At 41.0% G+C, this 13,722-nt stretch overlaps 1 protein-coding gene across 4 annotated transcripts in view; it reads right to left on the reverse strand.

The window, feature by feature from the left end:
- Asap (ArfGAP domain of ASAP) overlaps positions 1-13,722 on the reverse strand; it is a 165,894-nt gene that overhangs the window by 123,873 nt on the left and 28,299 nt on the right. Inside the window, exon 1 of one of the 4 annotated variants that reach the window (XM_071585657.1) lies at positions 7,372-7,527. The exons of the other annotated variants lie outside the window; for them this stretch is intronic. The gene's annotated coding sequence lies outside the window, so the exon portion shown is untranslated. Of the gene's footprint in view, positions 1-7,371; positions 7,528-13,722 lie in introns of those variants that run through there. 4 annotated transcript variants of the gene reach the window in all.

The following is a 13,722-nucleotide window of genomic DNA, read 5'->3' on the forward strand; positions in this document are numbered from 1 at the left end:
CAGATCTGACCCCCCAGTGACTCCCTCCTGTTTCCTAACCTTAAAGTCTCGCTTGGAGGACAGAGTTTCAGCATTGGACGAGGAGGTTATCGTATTCGTAGATGACCATTTTGCAAAGAAAAGTTTGGAAGGGTTAAAAAGTGAAGAGCATCGCTGAAAAAATGTGAGTCGACTTAAAAGGAGACTGAAGAGAAATCAAAATAAATTTGATGAAAAAATGTCTCGCTTATTTGTTAAGGTTGGAAACCTTTCAGGCTACCATCGCACATGCACGGAACACCTGATAAATTGGATTTCGATGAAGGCTTTACCCGAATTTCTAGAAAAAAAGATAAAAATCCCTCTATATTCTATACGCTGCTGATTGTGAAAATGCACGTTTAAAATAACACACGACTCGGATGTGAATCATAGATCACAATTTGTTCAAAATATAAGTAATGAGTTACCTTCACGAAAAAAAGAACGATACCGGATAACAACATGGAATCCCACGAATCACCCATCCCAATTGATGCATTTTTAGTTGTGATTTTAAAATGATTGAAACTAGCCAAAAATTCTGATTTAAGATTGAAGCAAATAGCGTAAGGTGCCCGTGAATGATAAAATATCGTATGAATACACGAAATTATGAAATGTTGGCTTTATCTATCCGCCAAAGGCATTTGAAAAAATGCATATTTGGTTTCCTTTCTAGCTGGATATCATGCTAATATGTAATCCTTCCCTTCCTGCTCCCTCGTTTAGTCCACGCTCTCGCCAAACTGCAACCAACCAATTTTTGGCGTTTCCTCCACTTCTCATTGACATACCAGCGAGCCGCCTTTATTCCCTCGCGTAAGTTCGCGTAACTTTCCGCCCTATCTTAATGTTCATACATGAAGCACATTAAGATCCGTCGTAGAAGAACGGAATGCAGCGGCGATAGAGCCCGGCTTCGACTGGAGAATAAACAGTTAGAAGGGTGGAAGATAATGGTTATTTTGGAGGAAAAACCAACGAAGATGGAGAAAGCGGGAAATACTAGGGTAGGGTGAAAACTAATGCACACATGCTTGTAGACCACAAACAAAATTACCTTCAGGAGCATTCCTGGTGGCATGTGGAAGTAACATTCCCCTTAAACACGCATGCGCAAGTTTGAGGTCGTTCCATTCATCCAGGGTATTTTGAGAAGCGGAAGTATGGAGACTTATTCTAGTGCTATGTCAACGCGAGTTAAACAGCGTGCTGCTGTCGAATATTTAATTGCTAAAAAATTGACTCCACTTAGATTAATCGTCGTTTAAAGGCTGTTTATGGTAACGATGCTGTTGATAGGTCCACAATAAATCGATTGGTAGTAAAATTTCGTGGTTGCGAGCCTGAAAAAGCCATAATTGTTGATGAAACACGCAGCGGACGTCCGATCACTTCTACATACGATAAATATCGTAAAATCGTCGCAGATTTGATTCAAAATGACCGGCGAATCACTCAAAAGCATATCACAAACCATATTGGAATATCCAAGGAAGAAGTTCGTCATGTTAAAGGCACCCTGGCGCCAATAATCTTGCCCGATTGGAAATTTTGGAAATGTGGTACCATGTATGAGAATTGTGAAGATCAAATGGATGGATCGAGCGAAGCGGTTCGAGGAAGAGAGGGAAGAGAAAGGAGAGTGATGAAAACTTGGCGAAGAAGGCGGGATAAACTAATCGGACACATTTTCGGGCCGTTGGAGAGGGAAAAGTAAACAGGAAGGAGTGGTGAGGAATAAGGCCCTGGATGTCTCTACACAAGTTTACCAACTATCAAATGCATGCTGAAATTCAATAACACAAACGATCATGAAAATGAAGGAAAAAGTTGTAATGTCTTAATTTGGGGGTTCTAAAATCATATGCATACAATACGTACAGTGATTACGTCAAATAGTTATCAGATAAATAAACGCTGATTTTACGAAGAAAGAATGTAAGGAAAAATGAGAGATGGTGTCACCTAAATGTCAATAATTAAATCATTAGCAGCAGGCAACATCGGTCGTCATTAGGAAGCTGACAATTTAATAGCGAAGGTCCCCACTGAGACCGAGGAATACCAGTTGCATTCAAACATTACATTCAGATTAGGCCGAAAAATTCTAAGTGGATGAAAGTCAAATACAGACGACTTGATATCAACTTTTAACGAATCTCAGTTATATTGGCGAGAACATTTTTACCTCGGTAGCCACATTTTCTAACTTGTTCCCGACAAAGTGCAATAAAATACTTTTATTCGTCGACATATAATCGAAAAATTTTGCATGGGACTATCACCATTCAACTATAATAGCAACTGAATATTTACGTCTACGAAGGTTACTGTGACAGCGCACTGTAGCCTTTTCTCTCGGCTTTTATAAAAATTTCTCGTGAAGAATACATTACGCGCGACTGCCATGTCTTGGACCAACACAACGTAAGATATGGATGGCCTAGAGGAGATTTGTGTCGCGAGTAATCAGTGCGCTGAACTTGAACCAAAGGATGAATCGAGTACCAACGCACACACACACATCGAATTCCAATCTATTCCGGCCTAATACCTGGAATTACCTTCGCTTCTTAGGAATTTAATGACCTCACTGTTTAGCAGCGACCTTCAATCAAAAGCGCATTGTTCATATGCCTTAATACCCAATTTTTTGGCGAATGAATAAGCAGCCGTTTGAAGCATGGTGTGTTCTTATTGAGACCTCAAATAAGCACCGGCAGGGAGAGAAGGCTGTCACCAAATTCGGACTCATCCCAGGCTCACTCGGTTAGATAAGACAGGCACTGACGAGGACTTACTTCTATCTTCGCCACACTTCCGCCTGCCCATCCCACTTCTACTCGATTAGAGTGGGCTTCATTTGCGTGAATGGCTTCGGAAGGCTGACTCTTAAGACAACTGTTGCCACTACTAACCCGGTGACTGCGATCGAGTTTCATGTGAGCCTACGGTTAATGAATTTCCGCGTAACTCATGCAAATTAAGAAAGCATTGGCGTCGGAAGATCAGCGAACGAAGTCATTGTCTATGCGACGGAGGGGCGTTCAAAGATTAGGAGAGCCTTAATAGTGACCGCCCCCGACTCCTAAGTATTTTCAGAGCCAAGCAAATGAGCAAATCTTAATGTTGCCAGCACAAACCTTGTCAGGGTTTAACATCTTTAGCTCTTCCTTAATTTAATCCAGTTGCTAACCTAAAAAATATGACAACCTATTTGAGTACGCAAGGACAATTGTATTATAAAAACAAGGTAAAGAAAACTGAGTGATCATATGGGCATTCATTGACCCTGGGAAAGCTCCTTGATGAAGTCCTGCGAAGGTTTGACGTGAACTCAACTTCTGTGACTGGACGAAAGCGATCACTATTGGTCTGAGCGTCAAAGGTGCTGCTGGCGAGCAGCAACAGACTGGAGAAACAGTTTGGAACAAACTTACACAAAGAGCTATGCTTAAATTTTTACGCTCCTTAAATATTTCTTACGATGAGCATATGTTATAAATATGAGCGGTACGAAGACGAGACCCGGAAGAATTCCATTCCGGTTAATTCAAAACGGATTACATTTTAGGTTCGGGCACTGTCGTTGATTTACCGACATGATACCAGCCGGGATTGCCCAAGAGTGGACTTCTCGTTCAACCTGAGCTCAAATTCTTAAAAGGAATACTGACTCTTGTCAAGTGCCCCAACTACACATAAAAATAACACAAACATTTAGCAAGTATAAAAAAGCCATCATTCCAATAATGGTAAAAACCTTTATAAAAATATTGTAGAAAATGGTGTGTCAATTTACAGTCACACATGGCAATGAAAGACAACCGTAACCTTAGTTTATCCACAAAAAATGAATTCAATACGACAACGGTTTAATTGACATTCGACAATATCCATCACAATAAAACTCGCCTTGTGGTGTTGAAGTCAAAGAAGCTTGGGTCGATTAAAATTGAAGTCATTCGAAAATGATTTATTTGTATATACCCTGCAATCCACCGCTAGGGTGTGTGGCAGGGGGTGAATACACACCAGGCTAATTTTGACCCGAGCATGACACTACCGCGGTCGGACAATGTTATTATTATCCCCTATCGTTCGTGGAAAAAATTACATCTTTAATCTATCTGTTCTATACTTAATCTCTCTAATTTCATTAAGACATGATCTCGCCTACCGTAGTACGTTGGGTATAATAATACATTTTCAACATTCCTCCCAAAGAGACCTCCTTCCAATTTATGCAAGTGCTTCAATCTGTAATTTTACCTTCGCTCCGTGAGTGATTCCCAGCCTAGCTTCTCTAATATTTTGGATACGTTGTTAAGTTTATCATAAGAATGTTTTACAAATTTAGCTCCTCTACGCTGCACGCGAATTAATTCGGCAATTAATTCAACTTCGTGAGGATCCCATTCATACTTGCAGAATATTCTAACCAACGACAAATAACATATCTCTTTCACTTTTTCATCAATTCACCCAATACTCTTCTAATAAATTCCAATTTTTTGTTAGCTTGTTTACATATTCCCCATATTTGTTTCACCGAGGAGAGATCGTGAGTGAGGGTAACGCCTAGGTATTTCATTTAGTCTACACATTTCATTTCGGTGTTCCCAATGCAGTAGGCGTTCGGCTGGGAATTTCTTTTTCCAAAAAAATATCACCACGCACTTTTTCAAGTTTAATTCTAATTGCCAATTGTTGCACCAGCGTTGTATAGCATTAAGGTTATCTGATAAAGCTGCTCTGTCCTCAGGATCACAGATATCAGGGTATAACACTGCATTGTCGGCAAATAAACGTCCCTTACCAGTGATTACGGGGTCAATGTCGTTAACGGAAAGTAGGAATAAAAGAGGTCCGATGACACTTCCCTGGGGAAAACCTCAAGTAACATCTATCGCATTTGAGCCAACTCCATCTATCACCACGCTTTGTACCCGACCTTTCAAAAAGTTTTTAATCTATTGATGGATATTTTTATCCATGCCATGTGCTTCTAGCCTTGTGAGTAGTTAACTATGAGGTACTTTGTCGAAGACTTTCTTAAAATCTAGAAAAATCGCTTCCTTTACAACATTGCTCTCTCCCAAAATAAGAATATTATGAACAAAAAGCGCAAGTTGCGTCTCGCAGGATATACATTTGCGGAAACTGCGCAAATTATTCAATAATAACTTCTGATTATCGAGGTGTCTCACGATCGAACTAGCAACTACATGTTCCACAGCCTAGCACAAAATGAATGTGAGGGAAATAGGTCTGTAATTATTTGGTTCCTCCTTGTCTACGTTTTTAAATATTTGGTGTTGCGTCAGCCATTTTAAAAAAGTAAATAAATAAATGAGTAATGCCTATAGGTCACCTTTAGCAGCCCTCTCTGGGATATCAACCAGTAACGGAGATACACATATAGATGATGTAAATCAATCAGGGGCGCAGGAACGGGGTAAGGTAACAACCTTCGCCCCCCCCCCTCGCTGTGAGCGAAGAGTCACCTGATAGGGTCACCCTGAAAGAAGAGGTTTACGAGGATGGAGGCAAAAAAGATCACAGTCGTGTTTCCGAATACGACAGATGCATGGAAGGGCCCGCAGAACATATACGATATGAATAGTGACTTACGCACTCTGAAGGCCCGGGTATGAATCCTGGAACTGAGAGATATTTTTCAGAGGTATCTCGATCCCTACTTGAGGTGCTTTGTGGAGGGCACTTTGAGTGAGCACGAAGTCCTTTGGATGGGACGTTAAACTGCGGACCCATTGGTGCCTTTCTACAAGAGTAACCTAATGCCAACGCCGGTTTTCTCTCCACCATTCCTTTCCCAAACATCCCTAATGGCGCAAATGACCTTGGCTGTCGGCCGCATCCCATAAAAACTACTCAAAACTAAAATAAAACAAATAAAATAATTTGACCATCGACCAATATCAAATTGAAGGTGCATCTGAGAAGGTTGAAAAAATTCGACAAGAAAAGAATCTGCCGATTCCATAAAATGAAGTTAACTTCGTCGATGTTCATACACGTTTAACCTCTCGCAAGGTCACCGCCCCTTCATCTTTCAACAAATACACTTTCCGTGCATGCTACCGCTTCGTCTTGATGAATTAACCCTCAGGCGTGGATTACACGCAAAAAAATAAACTTATTGAACTCATCAGAGAACAAAAAATACGAAAGAAAAGTTCCATCAATAGGTACATTTGAAACTAAAATAGTAAAAAAATGTTTCAAGAGAAAAAATAACAATCTTATCCAAGAAACGGGTAACTATAAAATGTAACCAAAATGTTAACCATTGCATTAGAAATTCGTAGGAATTAAAGCGGAAGTTGGCCGAGTTCGAACGACGGAATACATTTTGTATTCCAGGAGCCACAGAGGGAAGATAATATGCCTCTGTAAACAAGGCTTTCATATGCATCTCAATTTACGTCCTTGCTACAAACTCTGTTCCGCGACAACACTCTTGATAATACCGCCGTCTGCATGGAAACCACCTCATTCCTCGTTAATGCTCTTTCAGGTTCCTCACGGCATTTACGACACCAGCTCCGTTGCGATTCGGCGCTTATGTTTCGAGTCGAGGAAACAATTTTTACAAAATATTTTCACTTCCAAGGTTGTGAGCATAAATAGTCCTATGACAATTTGCCACCCGCAGTTATCATACAGTATCCTCCACTAAAGCAATACTTGGCAATCGGTACCGTGGCATTCACTCGTCAATTAAGACAACTAGCAGATTGAACAGAATATTTGCAAAAGCATGACAGGAAAGACATTAGCCAATGGAGATATACATGCATAAGACAGAACACCAGTGTTGTAAAGATCACCGAATCAATATTAAGGAAAGCCAGGTCGGAGCAAACGGCTCAAACAATAGCCAAGTGTGGGACACTTCAAAATGTCCTCCGTGCAATACGAGGGAACTAAGTAGTCGAACAGCGAAAAATCCTGCAGCCGAAGGAAACTGGGGCCAGGCCTTCGGTGCTGGGAGGCAAGCACAGGGTGAGTTCCGAGAGTATTGCAATGGAATTTCCCGCGCCGCTCCTATTGGGCGGAGTGGGATAGAACCACTTCAAGTAAATGGAGGGAAGCTAAGCTTTGCCGTGATCGATTCTCAGTGTCTCCAAGCGGTTGAAGCGGCAGGACGTCAGTTATTGTAAACCTCTGCGCGCCGACCGTGTCACGAAAAAAATGGAATCGACGATCGAGCAACCTAACGCGATCACTAAGTTTTGTGTGCTAAACTGAAAAAATCTCTTGGGGAGACTAATAAAATGATTAATGAGGCTCAATGGGGGGACTCTGCTCTGTCGTACTCACCAAGTATCGAGGAGGTTAAAAGGCCTTGAAGGAGGGCAGAGGGAAGAGAGTCACGACGAACAACCACGATGCTATGGACGGCCGTCAACCAGCAAAACCGACAACGATGTGGCCCGTGTTCGACAATTGTTGGACTCTGTCTCCATCGATTGAGTATCAAGATGGTTTACCAATGAACTGAACTTGTCGTCCACTGCTGTGTTTCGCATTGCTACTGAAGATTTAGCCATGAAGAAAGTGTGCGCCAAGCTCGTGCCCAAGGTGATTGCAACAACGCGCTACGAGTCCGCGAGTTCCTGGCCAAACACCAGGTACCAACACTGCCCCACCCCCCTATAGTCCTGACGTCACTCCAGCAGATTTATTTTTGTTTCCTTGGTTTAAGGCAGCCCTTAAAGGAACCCGTTTTCGTCGATAGGAGAGATCCAAACAGCCGTGACGAAGACCCTGCGAGAGGTCCCCGAGGACGCCTTCCAGGTTGCATGCCAGTCAATGCAGAGATGCTGGTAAAAATGTTTAGAGGCCCAAGGACAGTAATTTGAAGATTTGATAGAAATAGATTTGAAGAATTTTGGGTCTTCGTGCAAATCTTTTCAATAAATTACCTTTAAAAAATATTCCAATAAAACTTTCGGAACGCACTCTGTATTTTAGCTCGCTACAGAACTGATCCTATCCAAACGTTTTGACGATTAAAAGCAGAGCAAGTTCTACTCAGGCTGCTTGTGCCGCATAGCCATTCCGACATCTCGCAATAAAATGCCGACCAGTGGTATGTATGATATTCTGCAAATCCTCTTCCTTCAGGAAACTATTCGTCCAAAATAAGTTCTCTCCAGTGTCATGCCTAACGGCAATTTTTACATGAGAAGATCATACAAAAAAATAGCGGACAACACACCGCAAGAGCGGCCGGACGTGGATATGAATCAAATGAGATAGGAGTGAACAGGAAAAGCGAGTGGTCGGAATCTATATTTACCGTCACTTCGACGCGTTGAATAAAACCGAGCCAAGTTACGGGATGAGTAAATTCATTTTGGAGCTTTTTCCCACTGCGACACCAAATTAAAATAATGAGACATTCGCGGTTTTGCAGCAAATCAATATCGGCATGAAAATTGAGTTTCTTGTCCATTCCCGCATCGAAACAATTCCTATAAATGATTTTTCTCGAGACCGCTCTCTTCAAAATGTCCATTCCAGTTTGTCTCGCAAAATACCTCGGTGATTTCCTCATTTGTTGGACGGCCCGGACTTGGGCAGAGCGAGGATTCGGCCATAGGCCAGCACCGTTTTTTACACAGGATGATAGAAAACGTAAGAGTGAGACACCTCAAATGAGTAAAAAGAAGCAAAAGCAAAACAATTATAGATAAACTAAATTAGTCAAGCTATAGTGATCTAGGGGAGTGAATTCAAGAAAATTCTTTCACTGAAAATGTTGTCACGAGGGTAGAATAGACATTACATTTATTTTTCTTTCCGAAATTGGCTTCCTTCAAGATTTTGCGTCCAATTTCCTTCATGTTTGTTTTGATTCCACAACGGTGAAAAATCCCTGACATAATTTAAAACCTCTCTCATCCTACGAATGTGAAATTAACTGGGTTCACCACTAAAAATAATTGTCAACTGAAAACATAGAGTCAATACCCCGAGAATTTGGGTGAGAAACTTTTTCAAGTCATTGAGGTAATAAAATGATGGACCGAGGGATATAAAAAGAATCTCTAGTGCCCTCTCAGCTCCCCTCGCATCTGCCATATCTAGAAGAAGAAGAGTACACGCCTAAATTAACCGGCTGCATTAAGCATTCGTCTGTTTCAATTGTAATGTCTACGGAGGGAATGCGAATCGAACGGATGCTTTTATAAAGGAATACCCGCGCTTGAATGGTGGTTGATTATGGTGCTAGAATAGCGAAAACATTATCTGAATGCATTTCGAAATCACATTCGGAATTAAGGTATGAAAAAAAAACAAAATTCGCACTTTCCACATATTTATTAAACATTTAAACATATAAAATCTGCGGAAAAATGCAAATTTTATCTTTTCTCTTAATGACTAACTTCCACTACACCTCACCCGAATATGTTGAATATATTCGTAATTATATTAGTTGAAATTGTTTCCACGGGAACATTCAATGTTTATTCTACCTGAAACATTCGCTGTTCTGTAATACCATTGGCCAAAAAGTGATGGACATATCTAGTCTCACATACATAGGCAGACCCACTGGCATGCCCATTTAGAATAGGCATCCACTCTAACAACCCCAAGTCGCCGGTCGGACGAGAACACCAGCGATCGGTTTAGCATCCAGAGTCACGTATGGCGTGAAGCGGAGCTGGATTGGTTAGAAATATTATACGATTCCAGGAAACAGCGGGAGATGCCGCAACAGTAACTTTCAACGGAGTCAACCGCTAATATGCGTTTCAATGAAACAATTTCAGAGTGCAAAAATCATTTGTCAAAATCAAAGTTTCAGAGTTTAAGAGGGCGCCTCGATAGCTTAACCGACTAAAGCCTTCGGCCGCACATTGAGGGTTCAGGGTTTGAATCCCGGGAAAGGCGAATCATTTTTACACTCTGAAATTGTTCCATTATACGATACTTCCAATGCGCACCTCGTTCCTCCTTTGGGGCGGGACGGAGACGTGCGATAAATGAACGACGTTCCTAAATGATGCACATTAAACAAACGGACTGTGCTTTCGCATGGCATAAATATACAATGGGATCACGGGCGATCGCAAATGACCCAAGAGAACTCTTAAAAGTTAAAGAGTTTTCCGAATTACCCCAATATTTTAAGTCGCGAGAGGAGAATTCTAAAAATGTTGAAATGTGAATAAAACATTCAAAGAATTAGTCCTTCGAGGAAAAGTCTGAAATGAAATCATCCCCCGGGAAGGATGCCTTTTTACTGCAGTGAGGTCATAAAACTCGAACTAATTCCCTCGGTGCATAGAAAAATCAGAATAACTTCCATAATTGAAGACCTTAAAGGGGAAGTATTAATCCTCCGCAACCACAGAGAACGTGCATAAAATTGATAGCGGATGAAAAAGGAAATGATATTTCGCTTTAACGACCGCACAAAATGAACATTTGGCACCAAAGCTTCCCGCTAGATAATTTACGTAATCGGAAATGGCAGCTGCATGACAATCCGAAAAACAAACCCAAAATATTTCAGTGTAATGCGACGTATAAGTCAAAAACAAATTGTAATTCCACATAAATAAAGGTCGCCTAAAATTCCCAAGGCAAGGTTAACGTTTACTCCGAACTGTTTCCTTATAAAATGCACACATACAACGAACCTATGACACAGAAAATTAAATATACCGCATTAATACCAAATGAAATCCATAAGACTTATCCCGAACAAAAACTGGAAAGTTCCCGGCTCCATTTCCGGCGGGGCCCAACTTTTTTCTTCTAGGCAATGGCAACCTTCCACATTCTTCCGCAACCAGATAATTCGACCTTTCATTCATTCGACCCTGTGAGTATATTATCGCCAGCGCGATTCTTGTTTCCAAAGAACGTATGCATAGCTGTAAACATTCACACACACATGCATTCGTACACACATGTATATATGTATAACCATAAACTCAGTAATCAACCAGAAGGTCGCTTTGGTAGGTGATGGTAGAGTTCACCCATTACTAAGCCCTATACGGCGTGTGAAAATTCACACATCAGGGTAGGGGGGCCAGTTCCTTTCCCTGTGCCAGTTATGGTTTCCCAGAAAGATCTGGTACCCGAAAAAATCACTTTAGCTTGGGTGGAGCTGCAGGTGCCCAGAGTGTCTTACCCGGGACTCGAACCCGAGACCCTCCGGTCAGTAGTCCAACGCTCTACCCCCTGGACTACCGCGACCCCCATATATATATATATATATATATATATATATATATATATATATATATATATATATATATGCTATATATATATATATAAACCATAAACCATAAACACGGTAATCAACCCGAAGGTCGGTTTAGTAATATATATATATAAAAAACCGATATATATATATATATATATATATTTATGCTGCCCTACCCTGTTCTATGTGGTTATGCACGACCTCGAGTGCGCCAGGAAAACCAGTATCAATATAATATTCGTCCATACGGCAGCTTAATGCAACTGAGGGAAAAGATACTATCCAGCCTAAATCAATGCAGTTTTGTTCAATATAAAAAATATCCCACTATTTCATAGCTCAATACTGATGCCCGGAAATTCATGGACGGATTCGGCTGAAGTTACTCCAAAAATACGAAGGATACTGGAAGTCTACGAAATGGAAAACTATTGTGTAAAAATTTACGAGTGTGACAGAGGCGAAAGAGGTTAAGCGGTACACAAGAGTGGTTTGAAATAAATTAGTAAATTTCCGAGAAAACCATAATTTTACCTGGCTAAAACCCCTCGCCGAAAGGGAACGGAAGAGGAGCGTGTATGCATGGCGTAATGCCAATGGAGTAGAGCTGAGTTTCCGACACGAAAACGCCTGACACACAGCGCTGAGAGGAAATACGAAAACCATAGTCGACGTGCAGTTTCGTGAAAGGTAAAAGGAGAACTAACATCATCGTAAAAAAGAAAGTTATTCAAATGAATTTCACACCGGTTATCGTAAAATTCTATCCGATTTCAAAGGCAACACCCCAAAAAGAAGGCCGCACCAGCAACACGTCTGACGGTATGAATAATATTCACTCACAATTAGAATTACACGTCACCTCCCTTAACGCTCAATTCGAAACGGCATTTCCTTCTCTTGGCGTAGGGTCATAAAGGGCGGGATAAGATTTCATCCGTAAGAATTCACGCGACATCATTTCATTTCCTCCGATGCCCACTCGGTGGCTGCTCTCCCGCCCTATATACTAATAACTACTATTATAATAGTATTACTATACACCAGAATAATTTTTATTCGAATATGTTTACCCTTACCGCGTTCAAACAATGTTATTCTGATCCCTTATCGCTCGTGGAAAAAATGACATATAGTATTGAATCTATCTGTTCTAGACTTAATCTCTCTAATTTAATTAACATGATCTCTCCTACCGTAATACGATGGGGGTGATAATACATTTTCCAAATAACTGCTAAAGAGACCTCCTTCCAATTTATACAAGAGCTTCAATCAATAATTTAACCTTCGCTCTATTCAGTGATTCCCAGCTTAGCTGCTCTAATCTTTTGGGTACGCTACCAAGTCTATCACAGCAACGTTTTACAAATATAGCTCTTCTGCACTGCACGAGATACAATTCGGCAATCAATCCAACTTCGTTAGGATTCCATAATATACTAGCAGCATATTCATTCATAACATTTGTCTTTGACCTTTTCATCACATTTACCCAGTACTCTTCTGATCTATCCTATTTTTTTGTTAGCTTGTCTCATATTCGCCGCATGTGTTCCACCCAGGAAAGATCGTGAGTGAGGGTAACGCCTAGGTATTTAATTTAGTCTACACATTCCATTTCTGTGCTCCCAATGCAGTAGGCGTTCGGGAGGGAATTGCTCTTTTTCCATAAATTTATGACTACGCACTTAAGTTTAACTCTAAATGCCAAGTGTCACACCAGCGTTGTATAGCATTAAGAAAGCCGCTGTGTCCCCTAAGGATCACGGATATCACGGTATAACACTGCATCTTCGGCAAATAAACGTATCTTACCAGTGCCTACAGGGTCAATGTCGTTAACGGTAAGTAGGAATAAAAGAGGTCCGATGACACTTCCCTGGGGAACACCTGAATTAACTTCTACTGCATTTAAGCTAACTCCACCTATGACTACTCTTTGAACCCGATCATTCAGAAAGTCTTTAATCCAACCACGGATATATTAATTTATGCCACATGCTTCTAACTTCGTGAGTAGTTTAGGCGTAAAACAGATTTATGATGTCATTTTTTTCACGAACGAAGTTTAATTCTAATATTAATGCTTCGACCGCGTATGCCAGGAAAGCTACCATGGCACGTCGGCGTTGACAATTTTATCATAACAACTGGCATCACTAACAAGGCTATTGGCAGTAACATCTGCCAGGTGTGGAACTGAAATCACGAACTCACCCAAGGACCATTTCACGAAAGACTACAGAAATAAGGACTGATTACACGACGGTTGTCCACAGTCCTATCAAATCTCAAAATAAAAAAAGAAATCAAATTAAAATTGGGTTCCTTCGACTTCATTTTGTACGAATTGTGGAATTCTTGCTTGAAAATGCTATCCCCATGTAACAGAGGCGTGGTGGGAATTGAATGCAACACGCGTGCGCTCCGCGGGT

This window comes from Hetaerina americana, unplaced genomic scaffold (genome assembly GCF_022747635.1).
Source record: "Hetaerina americana unplaced genomic scaffold, ioHetAmer1.1.p SCAF_2, whole genome shotgun sequence".
In the NCBI taxonomy this organism is placed as follows: Eukaryota; Metazoa; Arthropoda; class Insecta; order Odonata; family Calopterygidae; genus Hetaerina; species Hetaerina americana.